At 44.9% G+C, this 19,680-nt stretch overlaps 1 pseudogene; it reads right to left on the reverse strand.

Moving 5' to 3' along the window:
* Positions 1-19,680, reverse strand: part of LOC127907536 (receptor-type tyrosine-protein phosphatase mu-like) — an 830,490-nt pseudogene that overhangs the window by 281,862 nt on the left and 528,948 nt on the right.

The following is a 19,680-nucleotide window of genomic DNA, read 5'->3' on the forward strand; positions in this document are numbered from 1 at the left end:
GCTGTGTTATTCATATCAGGGGTTAATGTACTGGCTGTGTTATTCATATCAGGGGTTAATGTACTGGCTGTGTTATTCATGTCATGGGTTAATGTACTGGCTGTGTTATTCATATCAGGGGTTAATGTACTGGCTGTGTTATTCATATCATGGGTTAATGTACTGGCTGTGTTATTCATGTCATGGGTTAATGTACTGGCTGTGTTAGTCATATCAGGGGTTAATGTACTGGCTGTCTGCATATCAGGGGTTAATGTACTGGCTGTCTGCATATCAGGGGTTAATGTACTGGCTGTCTTCATATCAGGGGTTAATGTACTGGCTGTGTTATTCATATCAGGGGTTAATGTACTGGCTGTGTTATTCATATCAGGGGTAATGTACTGGCTGTGTTATTCATATCAGGGGTTAATGTACTGGCTGTCTTCATATCAGGGGTTAATGTACTGGCTGTCTTATTCATATCAGGGGTTAATTTACTGGCTGTGTTATTTACATCAGGGGTTAATGTACTGGCTGTCTCATTCATATCAGGGGTTAATGTACTGGCTGTGTTATTCATATCAGGGTTCATGTACTGGCTGTGTTATTCATATCAGGGGTTAATGTACTGGTTGTGTTATTCATATCAGGGGTTAATGTATTGGCTGTGCTATTCATATCAGGGGTTAATGTACTGGCTGTGTTATTCATATCAGGGGTTAATGTACTGGCTGTGTTTTTCATGTCATGGGTTAATGTACTGGCTGTGTTATTCATATCAGGGGTTAATGTACTGGCTGTCTCATTCATATCAGGGGTTAATGTACTGGCTGTGTTATTCATATCAGGGGTTAATGTACTGGCTGTCTTATTCATATCAGGGGTTACTGTACTGGCTGTGTTATTCATATCAGGGGTTAATGTACTGGCTGTCTTATTCATATCAGGGGTTAATGTACTGGCTGTGTTATTCATATCAGGGGTTAATGTACTGGCTGTCTTCATATACGGGGTTAATGTACTGGCTGTGTTATTCATATCAGGGGTTAATGTACTGGCTGTGTTATTCATATCAGGGGTTAATGTACTGGCTGTGTTATTCATATCAGGGGTTAATGTACTGGCTGTGTTATTCATATCAGGGGTTAATGTACTGGCTGTGTTATTCATATCATGGGTTTATGTACTGGCTGTGTTATTCATGTCATGGGTTAATGTACTGGCTGTGTTAGTCATATCAGGGGTTAATGTACTGGCTGTCTTACTCATATCAGGGGTTAATGTACTGGCTGTATTATTCATATCAGGGGTTAATGTACTGGCTGTCTTATTCATATCAGGGGTTAATGTACTGGCTGTCTCATTCATATCAGTGGTTAATGTACTGGCTGTCTTATTCATATCAGGGGTTAATGTACTGGCTGTCTTATTCATATCAGGGGTTAATGTACTGGCTGTGTTATTCATATCATGGGTTTATGTACTGGCTGTGTTTTTCATATCATGGGTTAATGTACTGGCTGTGTTATTCATATCAGGGGTTAATGTACTGGCTGTATTACTCATATCAGGGGTTAATGTACTGGCTGTCTTACTCATATCAGGGGTTAATGTACTGGCTGTATTATTCATATCAGGGGTTAATGTACTGGCTGTCTTATTCATATCAAGGGTTAATGTACTGGCTGTATTATTCATATCAGGGGTTAATGTACTGGCTGTCTTATTCATATCAGGGGTTAATGTACTGGCTGTCTCATTCATATCAGTGGTTAATGTACTGGCTGTCTTATTCATATCAGGGGTTAATGTACTGGCTGTCTTATTCATATCAGGGGTTAATGTACTGGCTGTGTTATTCATATCATGGGTTTATGTACTGGCTGTGTTATTCATGTCATGGGTTAATGTACTGGCTGTGTTATTCATGTCATGGGTTAATGTACTGGCTGTGTTTTTCATATCATGGGTTAATGTACTGGCTGTGTTATTCATATCAGGGGTTAATGTACTGGCTGTATTACTCATATCAGGGGTTAATGTACTGGCTGTCTTACTCATATCAGGGGTTAATGTACTGGCTGTATTATTCATATCAGGGGTTAATTTACTGGCTGTCTTATTCATATCAGGGGTTAATGTACTGGCTGTCTCATTCATATCAGTGGTTAATGTACTGGCTGTCTTATTCATATCAGGGGTTAATGTACTGGCTGTATTACTCATATCAGGGGTTAATGTACTGGCTGTCTTACTCATATCAGGGGTTAATGTACTGGCTGTATTATTCATATCAGGGGTTAATGTACTGGCTGTCTTATTCATATCAGGGGTTAATGTACTGGCTGTCTTATTCATATCAGGGGTTAATGTACTGGCTGTCTCATTCATATCAGGGGTTAATGTACTGGCTGTGTTATTCATATCAGGGGTTAATGTACTGGCTGTCTTATTCATATCAGGGGTTAATGTACTGGCTGTCTTATTCATATCAGGGGTTAATGTACTGGCTGTGTTATTCATATCATGGGTTTATGTACTGGCTGTGTTATTCATGTCATGGGTTAATGTACTGGCTGTGTTATTCATGTCATGGGTTAATGTACTGGCTGTGTTTTTCATATCATGGGTTAATGTACTGGCTGTGTTATTCATATCAGGGGTTAATGTACTGGCTGTATTACTCATATCAGGGGTTAATGTACTGGCTGTCTTACTCATATCAGGGGTTAATGTACTGGCTGTATTATTCATATCAGGGGTTAATGTACTGGCTGTCTTATTCATATCAGGGGTTAATGTACTGGCTGTCTCATTCATATCAGTGGTTAATGTACTGGCTGTCTTATTCATATCAGGGGTTAATGTACTGGCTGTCTTATTCATATCAGGGGTTAATGTACTGGCTGTCTTATTCATATCACTGGCTGTGGGTTAATGTACTGGCTGTGTTATTCATATATTCATATCAGGGGTTAATGTACTGGCTGTGTTATTCATATCAGGGGTTAATGTACTGGCTGTGTTATTCTTTAATGTACTGGCTGTGTTATTCATATCAGGGGTTATGTACTGGCTGTCTATTCATATCAGGGGTTAATGTACTGGCTGTCTTCATATCAGGGGTTAATGCACTCTGTCTTATTCATATCAGGGTTAATGTACTGGCTGTGTTATTTCATATCACTGGGTTCAATGTTACTGGCTGTGTTATTCATATCAGTTGTTAATGTACTGGCTGTATTATTCATATCAGGGGTTAATGTACTGGCTGTCTTATTCATATCAGGGGTTAATGTATTGGTTGTCTTATTCATATCAGGGTTAATGTACTGGCTGTCTCATTCTGTGTTATTCAGTGGTTAATGTACTGCTGTCTTATTCATATCAGGGGTTAATGTCTTATTCATATCAGGGGTTAATGTACTGGCTGTCTTATTCATATCAGGGGTTAATGTACTGGCTGGGGTTAATGTACTGGCTGTCTCATTCATATCAGGGGTTAATGTACTGGCTGTGTTATTCATATCAGGGGTTAATGTACTGGCTGTCTTATTCATATCAGGGGTTAATGTACTGGCTGTCTCATTCATATCAGGGGTTAATGTACTGGCTGTGTTATTCATATCAGGGGTTAATGTACTGGCTGTCTTATTCATATCAGGGGTTAATGTACTGGCTGTGTTATTTATATCAGGGGTTAATGTACTGGCTGTGTTATTCATATCAGGGGTTAATGTACTGGCTGTCTTATTCATATCAGGGGTTAATGTACTGGCTGTCTTCATATCAGGGGTTAATGTACTGGCTGTCTTATTCATATCAGGGGTTCATGTACTGGCTGTGTTATTCATATCAGGGGTTAATGTACTGTCTGTCTTCATATCAGGGGTTAATGTACTGGCTGTGTTATTCATATCAGGGGTTAATGTACTGGCTGTGTTATTCATATCAGGGGTTAATGTACTGGCTGTGTTATTCATATCAGGGGTTAATGTACTGGCTGTATTATTCATATCAGGGGTTAATGTACTGGCTGTCTTATTCATATCAGGGGTTAATGTACTGGTCGTCTTATTCATATCAGGGTTTAATGTACTGGCTGTGTTATTCATATCATGGGTTAATGTATTGGCTGTGTTATTCATATCAGGGGTTAATGTACTGGCTGTGTTATTCATATCAGGGGTTAATGTACTGGCTGTGTTATTCATATCAGGGGTTAATGTATTGGCTGTGTTATTCATATCAGGGGTTAATGTACTGGCTGTGTTATTCATATCAGGGGTTAATGTACTGGCTGTGTTATTCATATCAGGGGTTAATGTAATGGCTGTCTTCATATCAGAGGTTAATGTACTGGCTGTGTTATTCATATCAGGGATTAATGTACTGGCTGTATTATTCATATCAGGGGTTAATGTACTGGCTGTCTTACTCATACCAGGGGTTAATGTACTGGCTGTCTTACTCATACCAGGGGTTAATGTACTGGCTGTCTTCATATCAGGGGTTAATATACTGGCTGTGTTTTTCATATCATGGGTTAATGTACTGGCTGTGTTATTCATATCAGGGGTTAATGTACTGGCTGTGTTATTCATATCAGGGGTTAATGTACTGGCTGTATTATTCATATCAGGGGTTAATGTACTGGCTGTCTTTTTCATATCAGGGGTTAATGTACTGGTCGTCTTATTCATATCAGGGTTTAATGTAATGGCTGTCTTCATATCAGGGGTTAATGTACTGGCTGTGTTATTCATATCAGGGGTTAATGTACTGGCTGTGTTATTCATATCAGGGGTTAATGTATTGGCTGTGTTATTCATATCAGGGGTTAATGTACTGGCTGTGTTATTCATATTAGGGGTTAATGTACTGGCTGTGTTATTCATATCAGGGGTTAATGTAATGGCTGTCTTCATATCAGAGGTTAATGTACTGGCTGTGTTATTCATATCAGGGATTAATGTACTGGCTGTATTATTCATATCAGGGGTTAATGTACTGGCTGTCTTACTCATACCAGGGGTTACTGTACTGGCTGTCTTACTCATACCAGGGGTTAATGTACTGGCTGTCTTCATATCAGGGGTTAATGTACTGGCTGTCTTATTTAGTTCAGGGGTTAATGTACTGGCTGTGTTATTCATATCAGGGGTTAATGTACTGGCTGTCTTACTCATACCAGGGGTTAATGTACTGGCTGTCTTACTCTTACCAGGGGTTAATGTACTGGCTGTCTTCATATCAGAGGTTAATGTACTGGCTGTGTTATTCATATCAGGGATTAATGTACTGGCTGTATTATTCATATCAGGGGTTAATGTACTGGCTGTCTTACTCATACCAGGGGTTAATGTACTGGCTGTCTTACTCATACCAGGGGTTAATGTACTGGCTGTCTTCATATCAGGGGTTAATGTACTGGCTGTCTTATTTAGTTCAGGGGTTAATGTACTGGCTGTGTTATTCATATCAGGGGTTAATGTAATGGCTGTGTTATTCATATCAGGGGTTAATGTACTGGCTGTCTTACTCATACCAGGGGTTAATGTACTGGCTGTCTTACTCTTACCAGGGGTTAATGTACTGGCTGTCTTCATATCAGGTGTTAATGTACTGGCTGTGTTATTCATATCAGGGGTTAATGTACTGGCTGTCTCATTCATATCAGGTGTTAATGTACTGGCTGTATTATTTCTATCTGGGGTTAATGTACTGGCTGTCTTATTCATATCAGGGGTTAATGTACTGGCTGTGTTATTCATATCAGGGGTTAATGTACTGGCTGTGTTATTCATATCAGGGGTTAATGTACTGGCTGTCTCATTCATATCAGGGGTTAATGTATTGGCTGTCTTATTCATATCAGGGGTTAATGTACTGGCTGTGTTATTCATATAAGGGGTTAATGTACTGGCTGTATTATTTATATCTGGGCTTAATGTACTGGCTGTGTTATTCATATCAGGGTTTAATGTACTGGCTGTCTCATTCATATCAGGGGTTAATGTACTGGCTGTGTTATTCATATCAGGGGTTCATGTACTGGCTGTGTTATTCATATCAGGGGTTAATGTACTGGCTGTCTTCATATCAGGGGTTAATGTACTGGCTGTGTTATTCATATCAGGGGTTAATGTACTGGCTGTCTCATTCATATCAGGGGTTAATGTACTGGCTGTGTTATTCATATCAGGGGTTAATGTACTGGCTGTGTTATTCATATCAGGGGTTAATGTACTGGCTGTCTTCATATCAGGGGTTAATGTACTGGCTGTGTTATTCATATCAGGGGTTAATGTACTGGCTGTGTTATTCATATCAGGGGTTAATGTACTGGCTGTGTTATTCATATCAGGGGTTAATGTACTGGCTGTCTCATTCATATCAGGGGTTAATGTATTGGCTGTCTTATTCATATCAGGGGTTAATGTACTGGCTGTATTATTTATATCTGGGCTTAATGTACTGGCTGTGTTATTCATATCAGGGTTTAATGTACTGGCTGTCTCATTCATATCAGGGGTTAATGTACTGGCTGTGTTATTCATATCAGGGGTTAATGTACTGGCTGTGTTATTCATATCAGGGGTTAATGTACTGGCTGTCTTCATATCAGGGGTTAATGTACTGGCTGTGTTATTCATATCAGGGGTTAATGCACTGGCTGTGTTATTCATATCAGGGGTTAATGTACTGGCTGTGTTATTCATATCAGGGGTTAATGTACTGGCTTTCTCATTCATATCAGGGGTTAATGTACTGGCTGTCTTCATATCAGGGGTTAATGTAGGCCTACTATATATCTGTCTCTGTGTACTTATAAGGACATGTAATACATTCAAGTAATCCTCCTCAATGTAATTCCTTATATACCTGCATCCTTAAAACACACACACACACAATACTGACAATGAGGACGAGGGGAAGGTATATAGAGAGAGAGAGACGATGGAGACATAGAGAGGATGGAGAGAGAGAGGATGGAAAGGGAGAGAAAGGATGGAGAGGGAGAGAGAGAGCGAGAGAGAGAGAGAGCGAGAGAGAGAGAGAGAGAGAGAGAGAGAGAGAGAGAGAGAGAGAGAGAGAGAGAGAGAGAGAGAGAGAGAGGATAAAGAGGGAGAGAGAGAGAGGGAGAGAGAGGATAAAGAGGGAGAGAGAGGGAGAGAGGGGAGAGAGGAGAGAGAGAGAGAGAGAGAGGGAGAGAGAGAGGATAAAGAGGGAGAGAGAGAGAGAGAGGGAGAGAGAGAGGGGATAAAGAGGGAGAGAGAGAGAGAGAGGGGGGATAAAGAGGGAGAGAGAGAGAGAGGGGATAAAGAGGGAGAGAGAGAGGGGATAAAGAGGGAGAGAGAGAGGGGGGATAAAGAGGGAGAGAGAGAGAGGTGATGGAGACAAAGAGAGAGGTGATGGAGAGAGAGAGGTGATGGAGAGAGAGAGGTGATGGAGAGAGAGAGAGAGGGGTGATGGAGAGGGAGAGAGGGAGAGATGATGAAGAGGGAGAGAGGGAGAGATGATGAAGAGGGAGAGAGGGAGAGATGATGAAGAGGGAGAGAGAGGTGATGGAGAGGGAGAGAATGAGGTGAAAGAGACAAAGAGAGGGGGAGGGAGAGGGAGAGAGAGAGACGTGATGAGAGGGAGAGAGAGAGAGGTGATGGAGAGAGAGAGAGAGGGGTGATGGAGAGGGAGAGATAGAGAGGTGATGGAGAGGGAGAGCTAGAGAGGTGATGGAGAGGGAGAGCTAGAGAGGTGATGGAGAGGGAGAGATAGAGAGGTGATGGAGAGAGAGAGCGGTGATGGAGAGGGAGAGAGAACTTGGTTCCCCTCATGCATTTCACATGGGAGCGTCTCTGACCCTCGTTTGTTGTGTAAAACGACTAGCATTAAGCATAATGAAAATGAGCGGCAAGAGGCTGTTGTCTCCCACCCTCCTCTTTCCCCTTCTCTCTCTCCCTCCCTCCATCCGTCTCTCTGTCCTGTCCTTATCACTACAGCAGGCAGCACTATAACAGAGCCTGTTAGACAATGGTCTATTCCCTACATAGTGGACTACATTTGACCAGGGCACATGGGTAATTAGGATGCCATTATGAACACACCCCTCTATCTGTTTGCAGCAGTCGTGCAGCAGTTTGAAACGTCACATGACTACGATGATAATGATTTGGAAATATACGGAGTCCTACCCTCTTCTCTATGGGAGAGAAGAGGCTCCTGCGTTGGGTCACGTGGAAAGTATCCGAGTGGATTCATCCGGCGGTCTTATTGTATGCCGTTTAGCAGCCACATTTATCCTAAAGCAATTTACGATCATACTTTTAAAACACATTTTACATATGGGTTGCCCCAGTGGAAATCATAAACAAACGCCATGCTCTACCGACTGAGACAGAGGACCCATGCTCTACCGACTGAGACAGAGGACCCATGCTCTACCTACTGAGACAGAGGACCCATGCTCTACCGACTGAGACAGAGGACCCATGCTCTACCAACTGAGACAGAGGACCCATGCTCTACTGACTGAGACAGAGGACCCATGCTCTACCAACTGAGACAGAGGACCCATGCTCTACCTACTGAGACAGAGGACCCATGCTCTACCGACTGAGACAGAGGACCCATGCTCTACCGACTGAGACCGAGGACCCATGCTCTACCTACTGAGACAGAGGACCCATGCTCTACCGATTGAGACAGAGGACCCATGCTCTACTGACTGAGACAGAGGACCCATGCTCTACCTCATGCTCTACCGACTGAACCACAGGACCCATCCTAGTGAAACCATCCTGATCTCGTGATAGCTCACATTCGGTTTCTCTTCAAGCATTCAGTTTGTTTGACCAGGCCAGTCAGTTCTGGGAATGATAGATGTCTATTTTAGAGACGTCAGGCCTCTACAAGATCTCATTGATGTACTCTTTATAATGCCTTACTATAAATGCTTCAAAAATCATTTATAAGCAATTGTCAAAGTGTGACCATCTGATCATCAAGGGGAAAATATAAGAGTCCTTCAGAATCTCTGTCAGAAACTAAATCATGATAGACATTGGAATGACATGGTTCTTCTCATGCAAATACTGAGGTGCTTTGGAGACAATTCACTTTTTACTATACAGGGGAATATTCAAACAAACGAGTTCAACTCAGGTCTGTGAAACAGATGAGCATGTCATGGTCTCTCGTGCACGGACCCAGGTCTCTCTCGTGCATGGACCCAGGTCTCTCTCGTGCACGGACCCAGGTCTCTCTCGTGCACAGACCCAGGTCTCTCTCGTGCACGGACCCAGGTCTCTCTCGTGCACGGACCCAGGTCTCTCTCGTGCACGGACCCAGGTCTCTCTCGTGCACGGACCCAGGTCTCTCTCGTACACGGACCCAGGTCTCTCTCGTACACGGACCCAGGTCTCTCTCGTGCACGGACCCAGGTCTCTCTCGTGCACGGACCCAGGTCTCTCTCGTGCACGGACCCAGGTCTCTCTCGTGCACGGACCCAGGTCTCTCTCGTGCACGGACCCAGGTCTCTCTCGTGCACAGACCCAGGTCTCTCTCGTGCACGGACCCAGGTCTCTCTCGTGCACGGACCCAGGTCTCTCTCGTGCACGGACCCAGGTCTCTCTCGTGCACGGACCCAGGTCTCTCTCGTGCACGGACCCAGGTCTCTCTCGTGCACGGACCCAGGTCTATCTCGTGCACGGACCCAGGTCTCTCTCGTGCACGGACCCAGGTCTCTCTCGTGCACGGAACCCAGGTCTCTCTCGTGCACGGAACCCAGGTCTCTCTCGTGCGCGAGAGGTCTCGATGATAAACGGCCGTAAAGCAAAAGCACCAACACTGTTACGTTGAAGTGTTTACTTACAGATAGTAAGTGTAGGAGTGGTAGGTTCTTCTGCCCAGTGGTACGTGGTAGGTGAGGTGGTACGTGGTAGATGAGGTGGGACGTGGTTAGGTGAGGTGGTGGTTGGATATAAGCAGTGGAGGACGGCGGGACGGAGGGACGGAACATGAAATGAAGGAAAGAAAAAGTAAATATATATTAATGTTAGAAAAAATTGATAAAATGGACAAAAAGCAGATGTGGTGGGTGGCAGACAGACAGACAGACAGACAGACAGACAGACAGACAGACAGACAGACAGACAGGCAGGCAGGCAGGCAGGCAGGCAGGCAGGCAGGCAGGCAGGCAGGCAGGCAGGCAGGCAGGCAGGCAGACAGACAGACAGACAGACAGACAGACAGACAGGCAGGCAGGCAGGCAGGCAGGCAGGCAGGCAGGCAGGCAGGCAGGCAGGCAGGCAGGCAGGCAGGCAGACAGACAGACAGACAGACAGACAGACAGACAGACAGACAGACAGACAGACAGACAGACAGACAGACAGACAGACAGACAGACAGACAGACAGACAGACAGACAGGCAGGCAGGCAGGCACAGGCAGGCAGGCAGGCAGGCAGGCAGGCAGGCAGGCAGGCAGGCAGGCAGACAGACAGACAGACAGACAGACAGACAGACAGACAGACAGACAGACAGACAGACAGACAGACAGACAGACAGACAGACAGACAGACAGACAGACAGACAGACAGACAGACAGACAGACAGACAGACAGACAGACAGGCAGACAGACAGACAGACAGACAGACAGACAGACAGACATGTAGAAGGGAAACGTTAAGGTAGACTACAGTTATAGTGAGGAGCAAGGTGGTAGCTTGGTGTTGTGTACACTGACTCTTAAGTCGATTTGGACACAGAAAAAAAATAAAAAAAATAAATAAAAACGTTGTCGGCTCGGGGATTCAAACCAGCGACCTTTTCGTTCGAACCACTAGGCCTCCTGCTGTAGAATGACCCCTCTGCCATGTACACATATCATTTCCATCTCATTACAAACGCTATGTGTTTTCCTGTTTTGGTATTTGTCGGTGTTCGCCGCAGCTAAATGAACACTGGGCTAACAACACTGCCAGGATATTGGAGGCCTGCATTTTGTCACCATAGATGTCTGTAGACGAAAGGGAAATGAACATGTTTTAACCTCCCGAGGTCAGTTCTAAATCAGAACTTAGAATTTCTTAACATGGTTGTAATTCTAAGAGAATGATTCTAAATGAGATCATAATGGATAACAATGAATTCATCTCCCTGACCGTCTCTCTCTCTCTCTCTCTCTCTCTCTCTCTCTCTCTCTCTCTCTCTCTCTCTCTCTCTCTCTCTCTCTCTCTCTCTCTCTCTCTCTCTCTCTCTCTCTCTCTCTCTCTCTCTCTCTCATTTATATAAGGCAAACAGAAAATCATTTCAAATGAAATATCACGTCTGTTTTATTAACTCACACCGTAAAAGCAATGTCAAATGGTAAATGATCGTAGAACAGAAATATAGAATGTTCTACACAGACATCAATCTAAAAGTTCAGGTTGGAATTGTACAGACAATAAAGTAGCCCCCCCCCCTCCCTCCCCCTCCTCGCTGTTGTCAAGACGTTTTCCGCCTAGGCATTCCTTTCGGTACAGATACTGAATGCAGTAAACTAGTTTGCGTCCCAAATGTCACCATATTCACTATATAGTGCACTACTGTTGACCATCAGTAGTGCCCTATACAGGGAGTAGTGTGTCATTTGGGACATAATCTTCAGAGCACACCCAACTCATGTAGAGAAATACCGCGACAGGCTTATGGCCGTTCCTATATTATGGACAACAACGACAAGATAAAACGTCAATAAACTGAGGTTTTCAGGCCTGGGTGTTTACAGAAGAGCTTTGATATTTGCTGAGCTTCATCTTCCCAGATTGGAGACGAGGAGAAGCCCACCTCCCGTATAGTATCTATAGTACCTGAAGCCCTCCTCCCATATAGTATCTATAGTACCTGAAGCCCTCCTCCCGTATAGTATCTATAGTACCTGAAGCCCACCTCCCATATAGTATCTATAGTACCTGAAGCCCTCCTCCCGTATAGTATCTATAGTACCTGAAGCCCACCTCCCATATAGTATCTATAGTACCTGAAGCCCTCCTCCCGTATAGTATCTATAGTACCTGAAGCCCACCTCCCGTATAGTATCTATAGTACCTGAAGCCCTCCTCCCATATAGTATCTATAGTACCTGAAGCCCTCCTCCCGTATAGTATCTATAGTACCTGAAGCCCTCCTCCCGTATAGTATCTATAGTACCTGAAGCCCACCTCCCGTATAGTATCTATAGTACCTGAAGCCCTCCTCCCATATAGTATCTATAGTACCTGAAGCCCTCCTCCCGTATAGTATCTATAGTACCTGAAGCCCTCCTCCCGTATAGTATCTATAGTACCTGAAGCCCTCCTCCCGTATAGTATCTATAGTACCTGAAGCCCTCCTCCCGTATAGTATCTATAGTACCTGAAGCCCTCCTCCCTATAGTATAGTATCTATAGTACCTGAAGCCCTCCTCCCGTATAGTATCTATAGTACCTGAAGCCCTCCTCCCGTATAGTATCTATAGTACCTGAAGCCCTCCTCCCGTATAGTATCTATAGTACCTGAAGCCCTCCTCCCGTATAGTATCTATAGTATCTATAGTATCTATAGTACCTGAAGCCCTCCTCCCGTATAGTATCTATAGTACCTGAAGCCCTCCTCCCGTATAGTATCTATAGTACCTGAAGCCCTCCTCCCTATAGTATCTATAGTACCTGAAGCCCTCCTCCCATAGTATCCATATAGTATCTATAGTACCTGAAGCCCTCCTCCCGTATAGTATCTATAGTACCTGAAGCCCACCTCCCGTATAGTATCTATAGTACCTGAAGCCCACCTCCCGTATAGTATCTATAGTACCTGAAGCCCTCCTCCCGTATAGTATCTATAGTACCTGAAGCCCTCCTCCCGTATAGTATCTATAGTACCTGAAGCCCTCCTCCCGTATAGTATCTATAGTACCTGAAGCCCTCCTCCCGTATAGTATCTATAGTACCTGAAGCCCACCTCCCGTATAGTATCTATAGTACCTGAAGCCCTCCTCCCGTATAGTATCTATAGTACCTGAAGCCCTCCTCCCGTATAGTATCTATAGTACCTGAAGCCCTCCTCCCGTATAGTATCTATAGTACCTGAAGCCCTCCTCCCGTATAGTATCTATAGTACCTGAAGCCCTCCTCCCGTATAGTATCTATAGTACCTGAAGCCCACCTCCCGTATAGTATCTATAGTACCTGAAGCCCACCTCCCGTATAGTATCTATAGTACCTGAAGCCCTCCTCCCTATAGTATCTATAGTACCTGAAGCCCTCCTCCCTATAGTATCTATAGTACCTGAAGCCCTCCTCCCATATAGTATCTATAGTACCTGAAGCCCTCCTCCCGTATAGTATCTATAGTACCTGAAGCCCTCCTCCCGTATAGTATCTATAGTACCTGAAGCCCTCCTCCCTTATAGTATCTATAGTACCTGAAGCCCTCCTCCCCCGTATAGTATCTATAGTACCTGAAGCCCTCCTCCCGTATAGTATCTATAGTACCTGAAGCCCTCCTCCCGTATAGTATCTATAGTACCTGAAGCCCTCCTCCCGTATAGTATCTATAGTACCTGAAGCCCTCCTCCCGTATAGTATCTATAGTACCTGAACCTGAAGCCCTCCTCCCGTATAGTATCTATAGTACCTGAAGCCCTCCTCCCGTATAGTATCTATAGTACCTGAAGCCCTCCTCCCGTATAGTATCTATAGTACCTGAAGCCCTCCTCCCGTATAGTATCTATAGTACCTGAAGCCCTCCTCCCGTATAGTATCTATAGTACCTGAAGCCCACCTCCCGTATAGTATCTATAGTACCTGAAGCCCTCCTCCCGTATAGTATCTATAGTACCTGAAGCCCTCCTCCCGTATAGTATCTATAGTACCTGAAGCCCTCCTCCCGTATAGTATCTATAGTACCTGAAGCCCTCCTCCCGTATAGTATCTATAGTACCTGAAGCCCTCCTCCCGTATAGTATCTATAGTACCTGAAGCCCTCCTCCCGTATAGTATCTATAGTACCTGAAGCCCTCCTCCCGTATAGTATCTATAGTACCTGAAGCCCTCCTCCCGTATAGTATCTATAGTACCTGAAGCCCTCCTCCCGTATAGTATCTATAGTACCTGAAGCCCTCCTCCCGTATAGTATCTATAGTACCTGAAGCCCTCCTCCCGTATAGTATCTATAGTACCTGAAGCCCTCCTCCGTATAGTATCTATAGTATAGTATCTATAGTATCCTGAAGCCCTCCTCCCATATAGTATCTATAGTACCTGAAGCCCTCCTCCCGTATAGTATCTATAGTACCTGAAGCCCTCCTCCCGTATAGTATCTATAGTACCTGAAGCCCTCCTCCCATATAGTATCTATAGTACCTGAAGCCCTCCTCCCGTATAGTATCTATAGTACCTGAAGCCCTCCTCCCGTATAGTATCTATAGTACCTGAAGCCCTCCTCCCGTATAGTATCTATAGTACCTGAAGCCCTCCTCCCGTATAGTATCTATAGTACCTGAAGCCCTCCTCCCGTATAGTATCTATAGTACCTGAAGCCCTCCTCCCGTATAGTATCTATAGTACCTGAAGCCCTCCTCCCGTATAGTATCTATAGTACCTGAAGCCCTCCTCCCGTATAGTATCTATAGTACCTGAAGCCCTCCTCCCGTATAGTATCTATAGTACCTGAAGCCCTCCTCCCGTATAGTATCTATAGTACCTGAAGCCCTCCTCCCGTATAGTATCTATAGTACCTGAAGCCCTCCTCCCATATAGTATCTATAGTACCTGAAGCCCTCCTCCCGTATAGTATCTATAGTACCTGAAGCCCTCCTCCCGTATAGTATCTATAGTACCTGAAGCCCTCCTCCCGTATAGTATCTATAGTACCTGAAGCCCTCCTCCCGTATAGTATCTATAGTACATGAAGCCCTCCTCCCGTATAGTATCTATAGTACCTGAAGCCCTCCTCCCGTATAGTATCTATAGTACCTGAAGCCCTCCTCCCGTATAGTATCTATAGTACCTGAAGCCCTCCTCCCGTATAGTATCTATAGTACCTGAAGCCCTCCTCCCATATAGTATCTATAGTACCTGAAGCCCTCCTCCCATATAGTATCTATAGTACCTGAAGCCCTCCTCCCGTATAGTATCTATAGTACCTGAAGCCCTCCTCCCGTATAGTATCTATAGTACCTGAAGCCCTCCTCCCGTATAGTATCTATAGTACCTGAAGCCCTCCTCCCGTATAGTATCTATAGTACCTGAAGCCCTCCTCCCGTATAGTATCTATAGTACCTGAAGCCCTCCTCCCGTATAGTATCTATAGTACCTGAAGCCCTCCTCCCGTATAGTATCTATAGTACCTGAAGCCCTCCTCCCGTATAGTATCTATAGTACCTGAAGCCCTCCTCCCGTATAGTATCTATAGTACCTGAAGCCCTCCTCCCGTATAGTATCTATAGTACCTGAAGCCCTCCTCCCGTATAGTATCTATAGTACCTGAAGCCCTCCTCCCGTATAGTATCTATAGTACCTGAAGCCCTCCCTCTATAGTACCTGAAGTATAGTATCTATAGTACCTGAAGCCCCTCCTCCTATAGTACCTAGTATCTATAGTACCTGAAGCCCTCCTCCCATATAGTATCTATAGTACCTGAAGCCCTCCTCCCGTATAGTATCTATAGTACCTGAAGCCCTCCTCCCGTATAGTATCTATAGTACCTGAAGCCCACCTCCCGTATAGTATCTATAGTACCTGAAGCCCTCCTCCCGTATAGTATCTATAGTACCTGAAGCCCTCCTCCCGTATAGTATCTATAGTACCTGAAGCCCTCCTCCCGTATAGTATCTATAGTACCTGAAGCCCTCCTCCCATATAGTATCTATAGTACCTGAAGCCCTCCTCCCGTATAGTATCTATATCCTCCCGTATAGTATCTATAGTACCTGAAGCCCTCCTCCCGTATAGTATCTATAGTACCTGAAGCCCTCCTCCCGTATAGTATCTATAGTACCTGAAGCCCTCCTCCCGTATAGTATCTATAGTACCTGAAGCCCTCCTCCCGTATAGTATCTATAGTACCTGAAGCCCTCCTCCCGTATAGTATCTATAGTACCTGAAGCCCTCCTCCCGTATAGTATCTATAGTACCTGAAGCCCTCCTCCCGTATAGTATCTATAGTACCTGAAGCCCTCCTCCCGTATAGTATCTATAGTACCTGAAGCCCTCCTCCCGTATAGTATCTATAGTACCTGAAGCCCTCCTCCCGTATAGTATCTATAGTACCTGAAGCCCTCCTCCCGTATAGTATCTATAGTACCTGAAGCCCTCCTCCCGTATAGTATCTATAGTACCTGAAGCCCTCCTCCCGTATAGTATCTATAGTACCTGAAGCCCTCCTCCCGTATAGTATCTATAGTACCTGAAGCCCTCCTCCCGTATAGTATCTATAGTACCTGAAGCCCTCCTCCCGTATAGTATCTATAGTACCTGAAGCCCTCCTCCCGTATAGTATCTATAGTACCTGAAGCCCTCCTCCCGTATAGTATCTATAGTACCTGAAGCCCTCCGTATAGTATCTATAGTACCTGAAGTATAGTATCTATAGTACCTGAAGCCCTCCTCCCGTATAGTATCTATAGTACCTGAAGCCCTCCTCCCGTATAGTATCTATAGTACCTGAAGCCCTCCTCCCAAGCCCTCCTCCCATATAGTATCTATAGTACCTGAAGCCCTCCTCCCGTATAGTATCTATAGTACCTGAAGCCCACCTCCCGTATAGTATCTATAGTACCTGAAGCCCTCCTCCCGTATAGTATCTATAGTACCTGAAGCCCTCCTCCCGTATAGTATCTATAGTACCTGAAGCCCTCCTCCCATATAGTATCTATAGTACCTGAAGCCCTCCTCCCGTATAGTATCTATAGTACCTGAAGCCCTCCTCCCGTATAGTATCTATAGTACCTGAAGCCCTCCTCCCGTATAGTATCTATAGTACCTGAAGCCCTCCTCCCGTATAGTATCTATAGTACCTGAAGCCCTCCTCCCGTATAGTATCTATAGTACCTGTATCTAAGCCCTCCTCCCGTATAGTATCTATAGTACCTGAAGCCCTCCTCCCGTATAGTATCTATAGTACCTGAAGCCCTCCTCCCGTATAGTATCTATAGTACCTGAAGCCCTCCTCCCATATAGTATCTATAGTACCTGAAGCCCTCCTCCCATATAGTATCTATAGTACCTGAAGCCCTCCTCCCGTATAGTATCTATAGTACCTGAAGCCCTCCTCCCGTATAGTATCTATAGTACCTGAAGCCCTCCTCCCGTATAGTATCTATAGTACCTGAAGCCCTCCTCCATATAGTATCTATAGTATCTATAGTACCTGAAGCCCTCCTCCCGTATAGTATCTATAGTACCTGAAGCCCTCCTCCCGTATAGTATCTATAGTACCTGAAGCCCTCCTCCCGTATAGTATCTATAGTACCTGAAGTATCCCTCCTCCCATATAGTATCTATAGTACCTGAAGCCCTCCTCCCGTATAGTATCTATAGTACCTGAAGCCCTCCTCCCGTATAGTATCTATAGTACCTGAAGCCCTCCTCCCGTATAGTATCTATAGTACCTGAAGCCCTCCTCCCGTATAGTATCTATAGTACCTGAAGCCCACCTCCCGTATAGTATCTATAGTACCTGAAGCCCTCCTCCCGTATAGTATCTATAGTACCTGAAGCCCTCCTCCCGTATAGTATCTATAGTACCTGAAGCCCTCCTCCCGTATAGTATCTATAGTACCTGAAGCCCTCCTCCCATATAGTATCTATAGTACCTGAAGCCCTCCTCCCGTATAGTATCTATAGTACCTGAAGCCCACCTCCCGTATAGTATCTATAGTACCTGAAGCCCTCCTCCCGTATAGTATCTATAGTACCTGAAGCCCTCCTCCCGTATAGTATCTATAGTACCTGAAGCCCTCCTCCCGTATAGTATCTATAGTACCTGAAGCCCTCCTCCCATATAGTATCTATAGTACCTGAAGCCCTCCTCCCGTATAGTATCTATAGTACCTGAAGCCCTCCTCCCGTATAGTATCTATAGTACCTGAAGCCCTCCTCCCGTATAGTATCTATAGTACCTGAAGCCCTCCTCCCGTATAGTATCTATAGTACCTGAAGCCCTCCTCCCGTATAGTATCTATAGTACCTGAAGCCCTCCTCCCGTATAGTATCTATAGTACCTGAAGCCCTCCTCCCGTATAGTATCTATAGTACCTGAAGCCCCTCCTCTATAGTATAGTATCTATAGTACCTAGTAAGCCCTCCTCCCGTATAGTATCTATAGTACCTGAAGCCCTCCTCCCGTATAGTATCTATAGTACCTGAAGCCCTCCTCCCGTATAGTATCTATAGTACCTGAAGCCCTCCTCCCGTATAGTATCTATAGTACCTGAAGCCCTCCTCCCGTATAGTATCTATAGTACCTGAAGCCCACCTCCCGTATAGTATCTATAGTACCTGAAGCCCTCCTCCCGTATAGTATCTATAGTACCTGAAGCCCTCCTCCCGTATAGTATCTATAGTACCTGAAGCCCTCCTCCCGTATAGTATCTATAGTACCTGAAGCCCTCCTCCCGTATAGTATCTATAGTACCTGAAGCCCACCTCCCGTATAGTATCTATAGTACCTGAAGCCCTCCTCCCGTATAGTATCTATAGTACCTGAAGCCCTCCTCCCGTATAGTATCTATAGTACCTGAAGCCCCTCCCTCCCGTATAGTATCTATAGTACCTGAAGCCCACCTCCCATATAGTATCTATAGTACCTGAAGCCCTCCTCCCGTATAGTATCTATAGTACCTGAAGCCCTCCTCCCATATAGTATCTATAGTACCTGAAGCCCTCCTCCCGTATAGTATCTATAGTACCTGAAGCCCTCCTCCCGTATAGTATCTATAGTACCTGAAGCCCTCCTCCCGTATAGTATCTATAGTACCTGAAGCCCTCCTCCCGTATAGTATCTATAGTACCTGAAGCCCTCCTCCCGTATAGTATCTATAGTACCTGAAGCCCTCCTCCCGTATAGTATCTATAGTACCTGAAGCCCTCCTCCCGTATAGTATCTATAGTACCTGAAGCCCTCCTCCCGTATAGTATCTATAGTACCTGAAGCCCTCCTCCCGTATAGTATCTATAGTACCTGAAGCCCTCCTCCCGTATAGTATCTATAGTACCTGAAGCCCTCCTCCCGTATAGTATCTATAGTACCTGAAGCCCTCCTCCCGTATAGTATCTATAGTACCTGAAGCCCTCCTCCCGTATAGTATCTATAGTACCTGAAGCCCTCCTCCCGTATAGTATCTATAGTACCTGAAGCCCTCCTCCCGTATAGTATCTATAGTACCTGAAGCCCTCCTCCCGTATAGTATCTATAGTACCTGAAGCCCTCCTCCCGTATAGTATCTATAGTACCTGAAGCCCTCCTCCCGTATAGTATCTATAGTACCTGAAGCCCACCTCCCGTATAGTATCTATAGTACCTGAAGCCCTCCTCCCGTATAGTATCTATAGTACCTGAAGCCCTCCTCCCGTATAGTATCTATAGTACCTGAAGCCCACCTCCCGTATAGTATCTATAGTACCTGAAGCCCTCCTCCCGTATAGTATCTATAGTACCTGAAGCCCTCCTCCCGT

Source organism: Oncorhynchus keta, chromosome 15 (assembly GCF_023373465.1).
Source record: "Oncorhynchus keta strain PuntledgeMale-10-30-2019 chromosome 15, Oket_V2, whole genome shotgun sequence".
NCBI classification, from domain to species: domain Eukaryota; kingdom Metazoa; phylum Chordata; class Actinopteri; order Salmoniformes; family Salmonidae; genus Oncorhynchus; species Oncorhynchus keta.